Below are 15,491 nucleotides of genomic sequence, written 5' to 3' on the forward strand. Positions count from 1 at the left end.
AGTACTGCCGATAACCAGCAACTGTCACAGAGCAGATCGGCACTGATCATCAGGGCACTGATGATCAGTGCCCTGATGATCAGTGCCCAGCATTGCCTCCCACCAGTGCCCAGTAGTGCCACCCAACAGTGCCGCCAGTCAGTGCTGCCAGTAAGTGCCCATCATTGCTGCATTTCAGTTCAGCATCATCAGCACCTCCTCATCAATGCCCACCAGTGCCGCCTCATAAGTGCCACCTCATCAGTGCTGCCTATCCGTGCCATCTCATCAGTGTCCATCAGTGCTGCCTATCAGTGCCCATCAGTGTTGCCTATCAGTGTACATCAGTGCTGTGTATCAGTGCAGCCTCATCAACTCACATCAGTGAGGGAGAAAAATTACCTGTTTGCAAAATTTTATAATAGAATCAAAGAAAAACTTTTTTTAAAATTTTTTGCTCATTTTTTGTTTATAGTGCAAAAAAATAAAACACCCAGTGCCAATTAAATACCACCAAAAGAAAGCTCTATTTGTGTGAAAAAAATTATAAAAATTTTATATGGGTACAGTGTTGCATGACTGCGCAATTGTCATTCAAAATGTGAGAGCGCTGAAAGCTGAAAATTGGCCTGGGCAGGAAGGGGTAAAAGTGCCCGGTAGGCAAGTGGTTAATAAAGAGAACCTGTCATTACAGTATACTGTCACATAGGGTCATCATTCAAGGTCTTCCTGCACTGAAAACGCGATGCAGATGAGGAGATGCATTGAGGCATCATGAATCCTAATGGCACCCCCACGCACTGGGACACACTGTAGTATGCGGTTTCAATGCAGGCCATGTTTTCTGAAAAGTTGCAAGGACCTTTTCCCTGCGCTTTCAGTTTGCCCGAGCAAATGCAGCCGCGGGAAAACCGCATAGATGTGAACCAGGAGTAACTCTGGCTTTCAAAATGTCACCTATGGGCAATTTTTGTTGCCTTTTCACAGGCACACCCAATTTTAAGGCTTGGTCTGTTTGGTATCTAATTACTTGGTGCAACTTTGTCTTTTATCTTTTCCAAAAAATGTGGGTAATATACTGTATAGTGTCTGTGTGCAATCAAAATGAACTTTAATATATTTTCCAGGGTCCATTCACACTTCCCGATTTGGAATTGCGGGTAGAATCACTTCAAAGCAGGGGTGGACTGATCATTTGGAAACTCGGGCACTGCCCGTGGGCCCGGGGTCAATAGGGGGCCCCATGAGATGCCCCTGGTACCTTTTTCATAGGCTTTTTTGAGTTTGGGCAAGGACACAGGGGCCCCATGATCCCCTATTGCCCGGGGGCTCCATGAGTTGTCAGTCTGCCCCTGCTTCAAAGTCACATGACAATCGCAGCACAAAGCACATCATGCGCTTGGATGCTATTATCCTTATATATGATGGGATTCTGCTGTGACTGTCATGTGGCAATTGTAGGAAGACGAGTCTTAAAAAAAAAATCACATGCAAGAGCTTCTTTTCGGATGACATGTGCATAGGGTAGCCCATTCAAGTGAATGGGCTGGCCCTGTGTGACACGCAGAATCGCGTGAGTGGATCCTTACTGAAAATATGCCATTGGTAAACATGTGACTAATATTATATTATCAAAACTGCAACTACCACCATTTTGTTCTCCAGGGTCTCTGCTTTCAGAAATATATATTCAGTTTGGGACTTTTAACTATTTTTCAAGCTTTAAAGCGGAGTTGCACTCAACCTATCAAAAAATAAAAGCCAGCAGCTACAAAAACTGTAGCTGTTGACTTTTAAAAAACAGCCACTTACCTGCACCTCGGTCCAGTGGTGTGTCCCCCGCAGCCCATTTCACCGGCTGTCCTGTAGTCCAGGAGGCCGGCATCTTCAGTGTGGGCACCCGGCTGTGATAGCCTGTGGCTTCCCAGTCGGGTGCCCACTGCGCATGTGCAAGTAGCACTGCGCGTCATGAATGGTCCTGTAGTCTTCTGGGACCTGTTACATGTCCCAGAGGACTGCGGGGAGGGAGGGTAGGAGGACACCTTTCGTTTCTGATCGCCTAGGTGATCGGACCGGAAGTGGGAGCGGGTACCTGTCAAATTCGGGTATCCACCCCCCAAAGGTGCCAATCCTTAATGGGGAGCGGGGGAGCAGTCCTTAAAGCGGAATTTCCCCTTTTGGGTGGAGCTCTGCTTTAATGTGTGTGCAAAACCTGAAAAGATGGCTCTGGTAGAAAAGTGGCTAAAGTCACACTAAACTATATCCTTATTTTTCAAAAATACTCCACACATCCACAACCTAAAATGGTAGTAAACCCGCATTTTGATTTTTATCAACAGGAAAGCTTACAATAAAGCTTGCCTGTAGGTAAAACGAATATCTTCTGGACGTTCATTGTTTAAGAGATATTCTAAGGAACAGCAGTCGGGGACATCACCAGCGCATGTGTTCTGAAGGAACAACCATCCCTTCAGAGCTGTGGAACTCTGCTTTAATACAAATCCTAAAAAAAAGCTTCAAAAACTTTTCTGTAGCTTGAACCAAATAAAGTTATACAAAAAAAGTAAAAATCAGAATCTAAAAAAAAACCACAAAAAAACAAATTACCAAAAAAAATAAACATACAAATTTAGCACACACTTAGCTGCACACATGTACGATATGTGGAAGTCCAAATACTCTAACAACTAAAAAGGTTTGGCCAGAGTTGAGCTTTACATGTCTAGATAGAGAACTGTTGTTGCTGACCAAAGCAAATACTGTAGATTCTCCAGCTGACTCTCCCAAGGCATTACAGGAAAATTAAAGGAGGAACATGATTGGCTGTCATGAGCAACAAACTTAATTTTTCTTTTTGCATTATTCAGACCATTGCAGGCATGTATAACAGGTTTGTCGACATTTGTTCTAGGCTAGCCGTACACTTACCATGGAGCCCTGAAATACGTGAAAAATCTGTCTACTGAAAATGTTTCACTTCCATGATAATGACAGGTATGCATGTCTGTATCCTACAAACATTAAAGTAGATGTAAATCCTATGGACCCATAGAGATGGGCAAATAAGGGCAGATCTGGGTGGCCACATCTGGAAACTGCAGCACTCTGTGCTATGGCCACATACAAACTAGACGAATACCTGCTGCTAGTTTGTATATGAGTAGAAACACCACCTCTGGATCAAAAACTGTCTGCGTCCAAGGATGGTCAGGCTCAGATGAGCGGTTATAGATAAACAGCAGTGACGCCACACATTTATTTGTACTGGGTACAAATCTGGCCACAACGATGGTAGCCACGGCTGTTCGCAAATATTGTGTGCATGGGGATAATTCTAAGAATTGTGGATTTTCGACAGTGGTCACCCCCATGAATGGACCCTACCTGAAGGAAATTAAAGCTGACCACAGATGGTTCGAAATGTGGCCAGTTCAGCAGGGGCTGGCTAAATTTTGATCCATCTATAACTGTACCCACTCTAGAGTAGTCAATCTAACAATTGACTTCTGTTAAATGGGAATGTTGGAAAATTTTCATTCAGAGGCATTTCCTCTGTCAGAATATAATAGAAATGCAGGAATGATTCCTTTATCCATCGCACTAGTGTGGGTTGGTGAGTCAGCTTTTTTTTTATTTGCCCCCTGGCTGGTTGAAAATCTATTGGCAGCCTAAGTTTTCTAAAGCACTCCGTAAACATACTGCAACCTTTCTCAACTTTTTTTCTCAAGCGGAACCTTTGAAATCATTTTCAGGTCTCAGGAAACCCCTGGTAATTGGTAAGATTATTCCATCAAGGGGTAATTGGAAAAATGTCCCTTACATTAATGGGAAGAATAACACCTTTGCAGTCCTGCTGCTGGTTTTTGACCGGGATCTATGCAGGCACCTTCACATGAAAGGTCAATTAACCACAGCTCAAGGAACCCCTAGCCACCCCTGAAAAACCCTAGGGTTCCATGGAACCCTGGTTGAGAATGGCTGACATTGACTAAAGAAATGCTAGATTCACAAAGTGAATGGAATCGTAGCAGAGAGATATTTGCACTGCAGGTCCTCAGGTTCACCTTCCTCTCCAGCAGGCAGCACAGCAGTGATAATCTCTCGTGAGTGGAAATGAACTCAAACAATAAAAACTACTTATGCTACAGGAAACATCTAGAAGTGTTTGTGTCTAAAAACAAGATTTGCAAATTTGTTTTTGTCTTAAATTCCCTGTCCTATATTCCCATAGCTGCATATCCGCAGTGTGAGATATAAGGCACTGCTGCCTCTGACTGCTAAACTTTGGAAATTTGGAGGGGGATTTGGTGATGTCACCATTTATTGTTCTCCTTGCTGGAGACTGACAGGAAAAAGCAAAGCCCTGCCTTTAGCAAGATGGCTGCCTCCACACAGAGACAGGCAATAATGGTGTCTAGTCAGTTGATCTTTGCCTGTCGTTTCTTTGGCAAAGCTCTGAAAAGTTCACTTGTTCTTGAAGTTTACTAGATGTGAACCCTAAATGAATGACATATAGCTTTGTAAAACACTATGGTATCATAAACAATCACAGGCTTTTTTAATCTTTTTTTGTGCTACTACCACCTCCTGCAGCCTCTTTTTAGCAGGTGGTTCCATCTGCTCCATCCCCAAGGGGGTTGTCTATGACAGCCTATGCTGGAAGTGGGGTGAATGGCATTGGGTGTCATTCGACCTGGAACAATAGAAGCAGAAGGAGGATGAAGCTCCGAGTAACTCTGTGGTACAGTGCTAGAAAGTCGGTAAGTATTACAGTGCTAACTTTTTTTTTTTTTACTTTTACACCTTGTATACTTTTTCATATTTGTCCAAAAGCTGAAGCTGGGCTTGAAGCTCATAGGTCAACATGACAGCCAGGTAAATATTGTCTTCAGGAGGAGTAGACGGTCTCTTCATAGAGGATTAAACTCAGCAGACAGAAACAACGGACCTTACTACAGGGTTCAACCTGAGGATAAAGTCATTTTCAGACAACCTACAACTGTTAGAGTAAGTGACAGTGGAACTACAATGACTAGCAAGCCATTTAAAGAGGAACTCCACCCTCCTCCTTTCCTGGGTTATCCTCAAAGCACATAATCACCCATGCAACAAATCCAACATTTTCCTTCTGAAGACCATCACACACTGGGTCCTGCACCATCATCTTTGCGTGCATCTTTGGGAAGCAATTGTTTCTTCCAGGTTGTTGTAGATGGCCCCATAGATAAAGTAGTGGCACACAAGCAGTGTGTTCTAAAGAGGCAGTGGCACATGGGCAGTGTGTTCAGATGAGGCAGTGGCACATGGGCAGTGTGTTCGGATGAGGCAGTGGCACACAAGCAGTGTCTTCTGAGGAGGCAGTGGCACAAGAGCAGTGTCTTCTGATGAGATAGTGGCACACGAGCAGTGTCTTCTGATGAGGCAGTGGCACAAGAGCAATGTCTTCTGATGAGATAGTGGCATACGAGCAGTGTGTTCAGATGAGACAGTGGCACATGAGCAGTGTGTTTAGATAAGACAGTGGCACACGAGCAGTGTCTTCTGATGAGACAGTGGCACACGAGCAGTGTCTTCTGATGAGATAGTGGCACATGAGCAGTGTGTTTAGATGAGACAGTGGCACACGAGCAGTGTGTTCAGATGAGATAGTGGTACACGAGCAGTGTGTTTAGATGAGACAGTGGCACACGAGCAGTGTGTTCAGATGAGACAGTGGCACACGAGCAGTGTGTTCAGATGAGACAGTGGCACACGAGCAGTGTGCTTAGATGAGACAGTGGCACACGAGCAGTGTGTTCAGATGAGATAGTGGCACACGAGCAGTGTGCTTAGATGAGACAGTGGCACACGAGCAGTGTGTTCAGATGAGACAGTGGCACACGAGCAGTGTGCTTAGATGAGACAGTGGCACACGAGCAGTGTGTTCAGATGAGACAGTGGCACATGAGCAGTGTGTTTAGATAAGACAGTGGCACACGAGCAGTGTCTTCTGATGAGGCAGTGGCACACGAGCAGTGTGTTTAGATGAGACAGTGGCACACGAGCAATGTGTTTAGATGAGACAGTGGCACACGAGCAGTGTCTTCTGATAAGGCAGTGGCACACGAGCAGTGTGTTTAGATGAGACAGTGGCACACGAGCTGTGTGTTTAGATGAGACAGTGGCACACGAGCAGTGTGTTCTGATGAGACAGTGGCACACGAGCAGTGTGTTTAGATGAGGCAGTGACACACGAGCAGCATCTTCTGATGAGGCAGTGGCGCACGAGCAGTGTCTTCTGATGAGGCAGTGGCGCACGAGCAGTGTATTCTGATGAGGCAGTGGCACACGAGCAGTGTGTTCAGATGAGACAGTGGCACATGAGCAGTGTGTTCAGATTAGACAGTAGCACACGAGCAGTGTATTCTGATGAGGCAGTGGCACACGAGCAGTGTGTTCAGATGAGACAGTGGCACATGAGCAGTGTGTTCAGATGAGACAGTGGCACACGAGCAGTGTGTTCAGATGAGACAGTGGCACACGAGCAGTGTGTTTAGATGAGGCAGTGACACACGAGCAGTGTATTCTGATGAGGCAGTGGCACACGAGCAGTGTGTTCAGATGAGACAGTGGCACATGAGCAGTGTGTTCAGATTAGACAGTAGCACACGAGCAGTGAGTTCAGATGAGACAGTGGCACACGAGCAGTGTGTTTAGATGAGGCAGTGACACACGAGCAGTGTGTTCTCCTAGGATGCGTGACGTGAGAATCTGAGAAGGCTTCGGGTAGATGGGCACATCATTTTGGCCTAGATGAGAAAAGTGGAAGTGCAGGCTGTGCTCCACAAAAAAACTCACTTTTAAAAAATTATATCTGCAATTTCACTAAAGGAGGAGGGAGGTGCAGAATTCATTAAAGAACAAAAGGGGAGTGAAGGTCTACCTTAGGGCCCAATGCTAGTGCTTGCATTTACCAAATAAAAGGCGGAAGGGTGTTCTCAGACTTGTAGTTCCTCTGTTACAAAAATGTATGCCTTGAACAATTGAGAGGTGACTTGTAGTTCCACCGTGACCGAGTGTAGTAGGGCATGCTGGCACTTGAAGGTTTCCAACAAGTGAAGGGTGAAGGGGATGTTCAGCAGGTTGGGGTCATATATCATTTCTCATCAATACTCGGGAACTCTGGAAGTTCTTGTTGTTCAGCAGCTGTCCAAAAATCTAGATTTCTTCTTTAAACCCTCTATTATATCTCATTATCTGGGCACCTTCTGCTATCCTCCAGGCACTGCCAGCTGCTTCACAGCTGCTCAGAAGGTTCCTCAGGACACATATCATATGCTTTACCTGCTGGCATCATAATATCAATACCAACAACGCCACGACAATCGTACCCCAGGTCATAGAGGCCCAAGACGGACAGCAGGCAAGGTTCAGATTTCTTACATAGCAGAATCTGCCAAATTCCACGAACACTTCACAAAAACTTTTCCTTAATCCAGGATGAATCTGACAGTTCCCGGAGAGAGCTGTCACCTGATTCCAGAGCAGCGCCAAGCACCGGAGCCAGGCACAGAGGACACAAAGGAAAGAAAAGGAGACTTTATCTGCAGAAATGAATGGAATTAGAGGGAAACTCACCGTTTGCAGTGCCTGGGCTCCTGATGGTGGCTGCAGCGTTCCGTCAACAGGTCCTGTGTGTCTTGGCACCACCCTTGTGTCTGAGCACATTGAGTGTGCCGTGCACAGAGGGAAGGCGTGCCTTGCAATCTCCCAACACGGATATGAGGAACTCACCTCAGGCAAATCTCTCTTGTGACTCAACCACGTTACGACTAAACACACGCTGCCTTCTGACTCAAAGCCTGCATGGAGACTGTGCGTGCCCTTTAACTGCAGGAATGCGGCGTTCTTATAAAGGTTATTCTGTGCGCAGAAGTCGCAGCGCATTAAAGGGCCACCTTGCTCAAATATCATCGGTTTATATCAACCCGTTTATGGAAAAGAGTTGGGAAGACATGGGAAAGGCCACTTTTGACGCTTTGCAGCCACGCTGTAAATGCACTGTAAATGCCATAGGCGTGTGTACAGTGCATTTAAGGCGCGGTTGTGGTGTGTTTCAATAGAATGGAAAGAGGCAGTTGCAAAGTGTCAAAGTGTGAACGCCTCCATCCGCTACCTATTGTAACAATTTTGAGTAGTGTTCATAGGCGGTCAGAAAGTGGTAAAAATGAAACCCCCTTCTCCCCCTCCCCCCCATCTCCATAACCCCTCCTCATCCCCCTCATCTTCATAACCTCTGCTCATCTCCTCCCCCCTCTAATCTCCATAATCTCTCCTCATCTCCTTCCCTTTCTAATCTCCATAACCCCTCCACATCTCCCCCCCATCTCCATAATCTCTCCTCATCTCCCCCCCCCCATCTCCATAATCTCTCCTCATCCCCCCCCCCCCCCCATCTCCATAATCTCTCATCTCCTCCCCTCCATCTCCATTACCCCTCCTCATCTCCTCCCCCTTCTAATTTCCATAAACCCTCCTCATCTCCCCCCTGTCTCCATAACCCCTCCTCATCTCCTCCCCCTTCTAATCTCCATAACCCCTCCTCATCTCCTCCCCCATCTCCATAACCCCTCCTCATCTCCATAACCCCTCATCTCCTCCCCCCAACTCCATAATCTCTCCTCATCTCCTTCCCCCCCCATCTCCATAACCCCTCCTCATCCCCTCCCCTCCATCTCCATAACCCCTCCTCATCTCCTCCCCCTTCTAATCTACATAACCCCTCCTCATCTCCCCTCCATCTCCATAACCCCTCCTCATCTCCTCCCCCCTCTAATCTCCATAATCCCTCCTCATCTCCTCCCCCCATCTCCATAACCCTTCCTCATCTCCTCCCCCCCATCTCCATAACCCCTCCTCATCTCCTCCCCCTTCTAATCTCCATACCCCTCCTCATCTCCCCCCTTCTAATCTTCATAACCCCTCCTCATCTCCCCTCCTTCTCCATAACCCCTCCTCATCTCCCCCCCTTCTAATCTCCATAACCCCTCCTCATCTCTTCCCCCCCATCTCCATAACCCCTCCTCATCTCCTCCCCCTTCAAATCTCCATAACCCCTCCTCATCTCTTCCCCCCCATCTCCATAACCCCTCCTCATCTCCTCCCTCCATCTCCATAACCCCTCCTCATCTCCCCCCTTCTAATCTCCATAACCCCTTCTCATCTCTCCCCCCTTCTAATCTCTTTACTCGATACAACAACACAGCTAGGAAGGAGACAGCCACTTCACACAGGCCGCTTGTCTCAGCTACAAGCACTTTTCCTAGACAAGAGGCAACATGATGAATGCAGAGGATGGGGGCGGGGGGTGGGGGGCTTCAGCCTACTGTTCCTTTGGAATTTCCACTGCTTATTACTCAGAAAAGCCAGCGTTAATTTAAAAAAAATACAAATTCTGCATTATAGCTCTATGATCATCCTTTGTATGCGATAGATTAGAACTAAAAAATTAATGTAACTATGAATTAAAATTTTTAGTCCAGTAAAAAAAAAAAATTATATATATATATATATATATATATATATATTTACCCCTTAAAATGGCAAATTGTTTTAGTTTAAGCATTTGATGTGTTTTCTATTTCCTATTCTGAATAAAATATGAGTTTATGAGATTTGAAAATCATAGCATTTTTTTAATGTAGATTAATGTAGATTTTACACAGCATCCCAACTTTTTTGGATTTGGGGTTGTAGATACAGAAAAAAAAAATAAATTATATATATACAGTATATATATTTATATTACAGTTGCACCAATACTGGTACTGGTACCAAGCATTTTCATGAGTGCACTCGTACAAATTTTCCAATACCTAAAACCAATACGATTTGAGCCCATACAAAATGAATGAGGCTTAAACTGCACTGCAAGGAATAGCAAGCGATTTGAATAGGAATGAGGAGTGATTCCTGTCTGAATCGCATGCAGATTTTTGCGTCGCTCCTGTTTGAACCCAGGCTTGTATTAGAGACTTCAGCAGCAGTAAGGGAAACCCCATGCGATTCAGACAGGAATCACACTGCATTCCAGTTCAAATAGCATTCTATTATTTTCAGTGCAATTTGAGCATTTCATTTTGTATGGGCTAAAATCGCATCACAAAGCTATGGGTAATCGGTATCGGCGAGCACTTGAGTACAAGTATTAGTATTTGGTACGTTGGTAAAAAACAGGTATTGGTGCATCCCTAATATATATATATATACTGTGGAGATCGAAAGTTTGGGCACCCCAGCTAAAAATTTGTATTAATGTGCATAAAGAAGCCAAGGAAAGATAGAAAAATCTCCAAAAGGCATCAAATTACAGATTAGACATTCTTATAATATGTCAACAAAAGTTAGATTTTATTTACATCATTTACACTTTCAAAATAACAGAAAACAAAAAAATGGCGTCTGCAAAAGTTTGGGCACCCTGCAGAATTTATAGCATGCACTGCCCCCTTTGCAAAGCTGAGACCTGCCAGTGTCATGGATTGTTCTCAATCATCGTCTGGGAAGACCAGGTGATGTCAATCTCAAAGGTTTTAAATGCCCAGACTCATCTGACCTTGCCCCAACAATCAGCACCATGGGTTCTTCTAAGCAGTTGTCTAGAAAACTGAAACTGAAAATAGTTGACGCTCACAAAGGCTTTAAGAAGATAGCAAAGGGTTTTCAGATGTCAATATCCTCTGTTCGGAATGTAATTAAGAAATGGCAGTCATCAGGAACAGTGGAAGTTAAAGCAAGATCTGGAAGACCAAGAAAAATATCAGACAGAACAGCTCGCAGGATTGTGAGAAAAACAATTCAAAACCCACGTTTGACTGCACGATCCCTCCAGAAAGATCTGGCAGACACTGGAGTTGTGGTACACTATTCCACTATAAAGAGATACTTGTACAAATATGGTCTTCATGGAAGAGTCATCAGAAGAAAACCTCTTCTACATCCTCACCACATAAATCATCGTTTGAACTTTGCAAATGAACATATAGACAAGCCTGATGCATTTTGGAAACAAGTTCTGTGGACCGATGAGGTTAAAATTGAACTTTTTGGCCGGAATGAGCAAAGGTACGTTTGGAGAAGAAGGGGCACAGAATTTAATGAAAAGAACCTCTGTCCAACTGTTAAGCATGGGGTTGGATCAATCATGCTTTGGGGTTGTGTTGCAGCCAGTGGCACAGGGAACATCTCATGAGTAGAAGGAAAAATGGATTCAATAAAATTTCAGCAAATTTTGGATGGTAACTTGATGCCATCTGTGAAAAAGCTGAAGTTAAAGAGAGGATGGCTTCTACAAATGGATAATGATCCTAAACACACCTCGAAATCCACGTGGGATTACATCAAGAGGCGTAAACTGAAGGTTTTGCCATGGCCTTCACAATCTCCTGACCTCAACATAATTGAAAATCTATGGATAGACCTTAGAAGAGCAGTGCGTGACAGACAGCCCAGAAATCTCAAAGAACTGGAAGACTTTTGTAAGGAAGAATGGGCAAAGATACCTCAAACAAGAATTGAAAGACTCTTGGCTGGCTACAAAAAGCGTTTACAAGCTGTGATACTTGCCAAAGGGGGCAGTACAAGATATTAACTCTGCAGGGTGCCCAAACTTTTGCAGATGCCATTTTTTTGTTTTCTGTTATTTTGAAAGTGTAAATGATGGAAATAAAATCTAACTTTTCTTGACATATTATAAGAATGTCTAATCTGTAATTTGATGCCTTTTGGAGATTTTTCCATCTTTCCTTGGCTTCTTTATGCACATTAATACACATTTTTAGCTGGGGTGCCCAAACTTTCGATCCCCACTGTATATACAGTTGCAAGAAAAAGTATGTGAACCCCTTGGGATTACGTGGAGTTTTGCATGAATTGGGCATAAAATGTGCTCTGAACGTCATCTAAGTCACAACAATAGAAGAACACAGTCTGCTGAACATAATACTACACAAACATTAGATGTTGCCATGCTTTAATTGCACATAACATGTAAACATTCACACTGCAGGGAGGAAAAAGTATGTGAACCTTTGGCCTTAATAACTGGTTGACCCTCTTTTGGCAGCAATAACCTCAACCAAACGTTTCCTGTAGTTGCACATCAGACCTGCACAACGATCTGGAGTAATTTTGGACCACTGCTCTTCACAAAACTGTTTCAGTGTAGCAATATTCTTGGGATGTCTGGTGTGAATCGCTCTCTTAAGGTCATGCCACAGCATTTCAATCAGGTTGAGGTCAGGACTCTGACTGGGCCACTCCAGAAGGCGTATTCTGTGCTGTTGCAGCCATTGTTTTGTTGAATTACCTGTATGCTTTGGGTCATTGTCCTGTTGCATCACCCATCCTCTGCGGAGCTTCAGTTGATGGACAGATGGTCGTACGTTTTCCTGCAAAATGTCTTGATAAACTCTGGAATTCATTTTCCCATCAATGACAACAATCCGTCCAGGCCCTGAGGCAGCAAAGCAGCCCCAAACCATGATGCTCCCTCTGCCATGTTTTACAGTGGGGATGAGGTTTTGATGTTGGTGTGCTGTGCCTTTTTTTCTCCACACATAGTGTTGTGTGTTCTTCCCAAACAACTCAATCTTGGTTTTATCTGTCCACAGTATATTTTGCCAGTAGTGCTGTGGAACATCCAGGTGCTCTTTTGCAAACTTCAAACGTGCTGCAATATTCTTTTTGGACAGCAATGGCTTCCTCCGTGGTGTCCTCCCATGTACTGCATTCTTGTTTAATGTTTTCCTTATTGTAGATGTGTCATCAAAAATGTTAGCATGTGCCAGAGATTTCTGTAGGTCTTTAGGTGACACTCTGGGATTCTTCTTTACCTCATGCAGCATTCTGCGCTGTGCTCTTGCAGTCATTTTTACAGGACGACCACGCCTAGGGAGAGTAGCAACAGTGCTAAACTTTCTCCATTTGTAGACAGTCTGTCTTACCGTGGACACATGAACATCAAGGCTTTTGGAGATACTTTTGTAACCCTTTCCAGCTTCATGCAAGTCAACAATTCTTGATCGTAGGTCTTCTGAGAGCTCTTTTCTGCGAGGCATGGTTCACATCAGACAGTGCTTCTTGAAACAGTAAACCCAAAACAGGTGTGTGTTTTTTAAGGGCAGGACAGCTGTCAGCAACACATCCAATATCATCACACTGATTGGAGTCAAGGTTGGCTCACTCCTGGCTCCAATTAGCTCTGGGAGAAGTCATTAAGCTAGGGCCTCACATACTTTTTCCTCCCTGCACTGCGAATGTTTACATGTTATGTGCAATTAAACCATGGAAACATCTAATGTTTGTGTAGTATTATGTTCAGCAGACTGTGTTCTTCTATTGTTGTGACTTAGATGACGTTCAGAGCACATTTTATGCCCAATTCATGCAAAACTCCACGTAATCCCAAGGGGTTCACATACTTTTTCTTGCAACTGTATATATATATTTATTTTTAATAAGACGCAGCTGAAATCAGTCAACACAACCAGTAAACATTTCCCTACTTTCCCGGCAATAGTACTCTGTCCAGTTCAGCCACAGACATCCTCACCCATTGAATCCATTATTCACAAGCAGAAATTGAAAGTTCTGCACGTTTCTTGCAGTGAAAATTATGGGAAATCATTATGAAAATTGACGTTTTTATTACATAAAGATGTATAGGTTTTCTACACTTACCCTATAATGATCTAATATGGCCATAATGGCATTCTTTGGATTTCCCCGACACCTATATAATTATTGTACCTGGTTGTAGCAGCAGGCAGGGCTCCTATTATAGGTCAGAAGTATATGTACAGTAACAGGTTCTCACACCCTCCCGTTTGCATTTTGAGAATTCCGATCCGACCTGCTCGTCCACTTCCACCTCGGGCACTTTCACGATTTCTTTCTGCCCTGGGCTACTACAAGATTTTCTTCTAGATGTGAAGTGATAAATTCTGTGAATACCTTGCACTGTTTACTGAACCACATTTTTGTCTATAGTGCATGCAAGAGTAGTTTATATATATATCACCGATTTATGTTATAGTTTTCTTTAACTTTCGAGTATACAGAGCCAATCAAAAGTATGTGAACCCCTTGGAATTCACTGTTTTTCTTCAGTATTTTGCCATAAAAGGGATCTGATCCTAATCATAGTCACAACAATAGACAGTAGCTCTACTTTTGTTGAAAAATTCCCCTTTGGGTGGTCTATGTACATTGCCATGATTAATACCAGGCACGTTAACTCAGGCCAATTTTCAGCTGTCAGCGCTGTTGCACTTTGAATGACAATTGCGCGGTTATGCAACACTGTACTCATATGACATTTCTATCCATTTTTGAGACAGAGATTTCTTTTGGTGGTATTTAACCACCACTAGGTTTTTTGTTCTTTTTTTTTTTTGCTAAACCAAAAAAGACCAAACCTTTTTCTTAGTTTCTGTTATAAAAATTTGCAAATAATTAAATTTTTTTCTTCACTGATGTGCGCTGATGGGGCTGCATGTATAGGCACTGATAGGATGCATGGATGGGCACTGATGAGGCTGCATTGATGGGCTGTGATGAAGCTGCACTAATGGGCTGTGATGAGACAGCACTGATGGGTACTCATTAACTGCACTAATGGGCACTGATGAAGAGGCACTGATAAGCTGCATTGATGGGCACTGATGGGCACCGATGGGCACTGATGAGGCTGCACTGATGGGCTATGATGCAGCTGCACTAATGGGCTGTGATGAGACAGCACTGATGGGTACTGATAAGCTGCACTAATGGGCACTGATTAAGAGGCACTGATAGGCTGCATTCATGGGCACTGATAGGCTGCATTGATGGGCACCGATGGGCTATTATGAAGCTGCACTAATGGGCTGTGATGAGACAGCACTGATAGCTACTGATAAGCTGCACTAATGGGCACTGATGAAGATGTACTGATGAGCAGGGGCGGACTGACCATAGGGAAACTCGGGCACTGCCCGAGGGCCCGGGGTCAGTAAGGGGCCCCATGAGATGCCCCTGGTACCTTTTTCATAGGCTTTTGTGAGTTTGGGCAAGGGCACAGGGGCCCCATGATCCCCTATTGCCCGGGGGCCCCATGAGTTGTCAGTCCGCCCCTGCTGATGAGGCTGCACTAATGGCCACCGATGAGGTGGCACTGATGGGCACTGATAAGCTGCACTGATGAAGAGGCACTGATGAGGCTGCGCCGATAAGGTGGGACTAATGGGCCCTGATATGCTGCAGTGATGGACACGGATTGCAACTGATGGGGCTGCACTGATGATCAGGACACTGATGATCAGTGCCCTGATTATCAGTGTAAATTTCCCCTGTCACAGGAAAGCCAGTTATCGGCTTTCCTTTTCTCAGACAGTGACAGTGCTGACGAAAGGAAATGCTGATAATTGGCGTTTGTTTACATGTAATCAGCTGTGATTGGACACAGCTAATGACATTGATTCTTGACCCTGATT

The 15,491-nt window shown here is 44.4% G+C and overlaps 1 protein-coding gene across 2 annotated transcripts in view; it reads right to left on the reverse strand.

Annotated features, from left to right (window-relative positions):
- Window positions 1-15,491, reverse strand: part of RAB27B (RAB27B, member RAS oncogene family) — a 338,507-nt gene that overhangs the window by 113,360 nt on the left and 209,656 nt on the right. The window contains exon 1 of one of the 2 annotated variants that reach the window (XM_089690091.1): window positions 7,597-7,726. The exons of the other annotated variant lie outside the window; for it this stretch is intronic. The gene's annotated coding sequence lies outside the window, so the exon portion shown is untranslated. Of the gene's footprint in view, window positions 1-7,596; window positions 7,727-15,491 lie in introns of those variants that run through there. 2 annotated transcript variants of the gene reach the window in all.

This window comes from Staurois parvus, unplaced genomic scaffold (assembly GCF_062004578.1).
Source record: "Staurois parvus isolate SC_StPar_1 unplaced genomic scaffold, SC_StPar_1.0 ptg000513l, whole genome shotgun sequence".
NCBI classification, from domain to species: Eukaryota; Metazoa; Chordata; class Amphibia; order Anura; family Ranidae; genus Staurois; species Staurois parvus.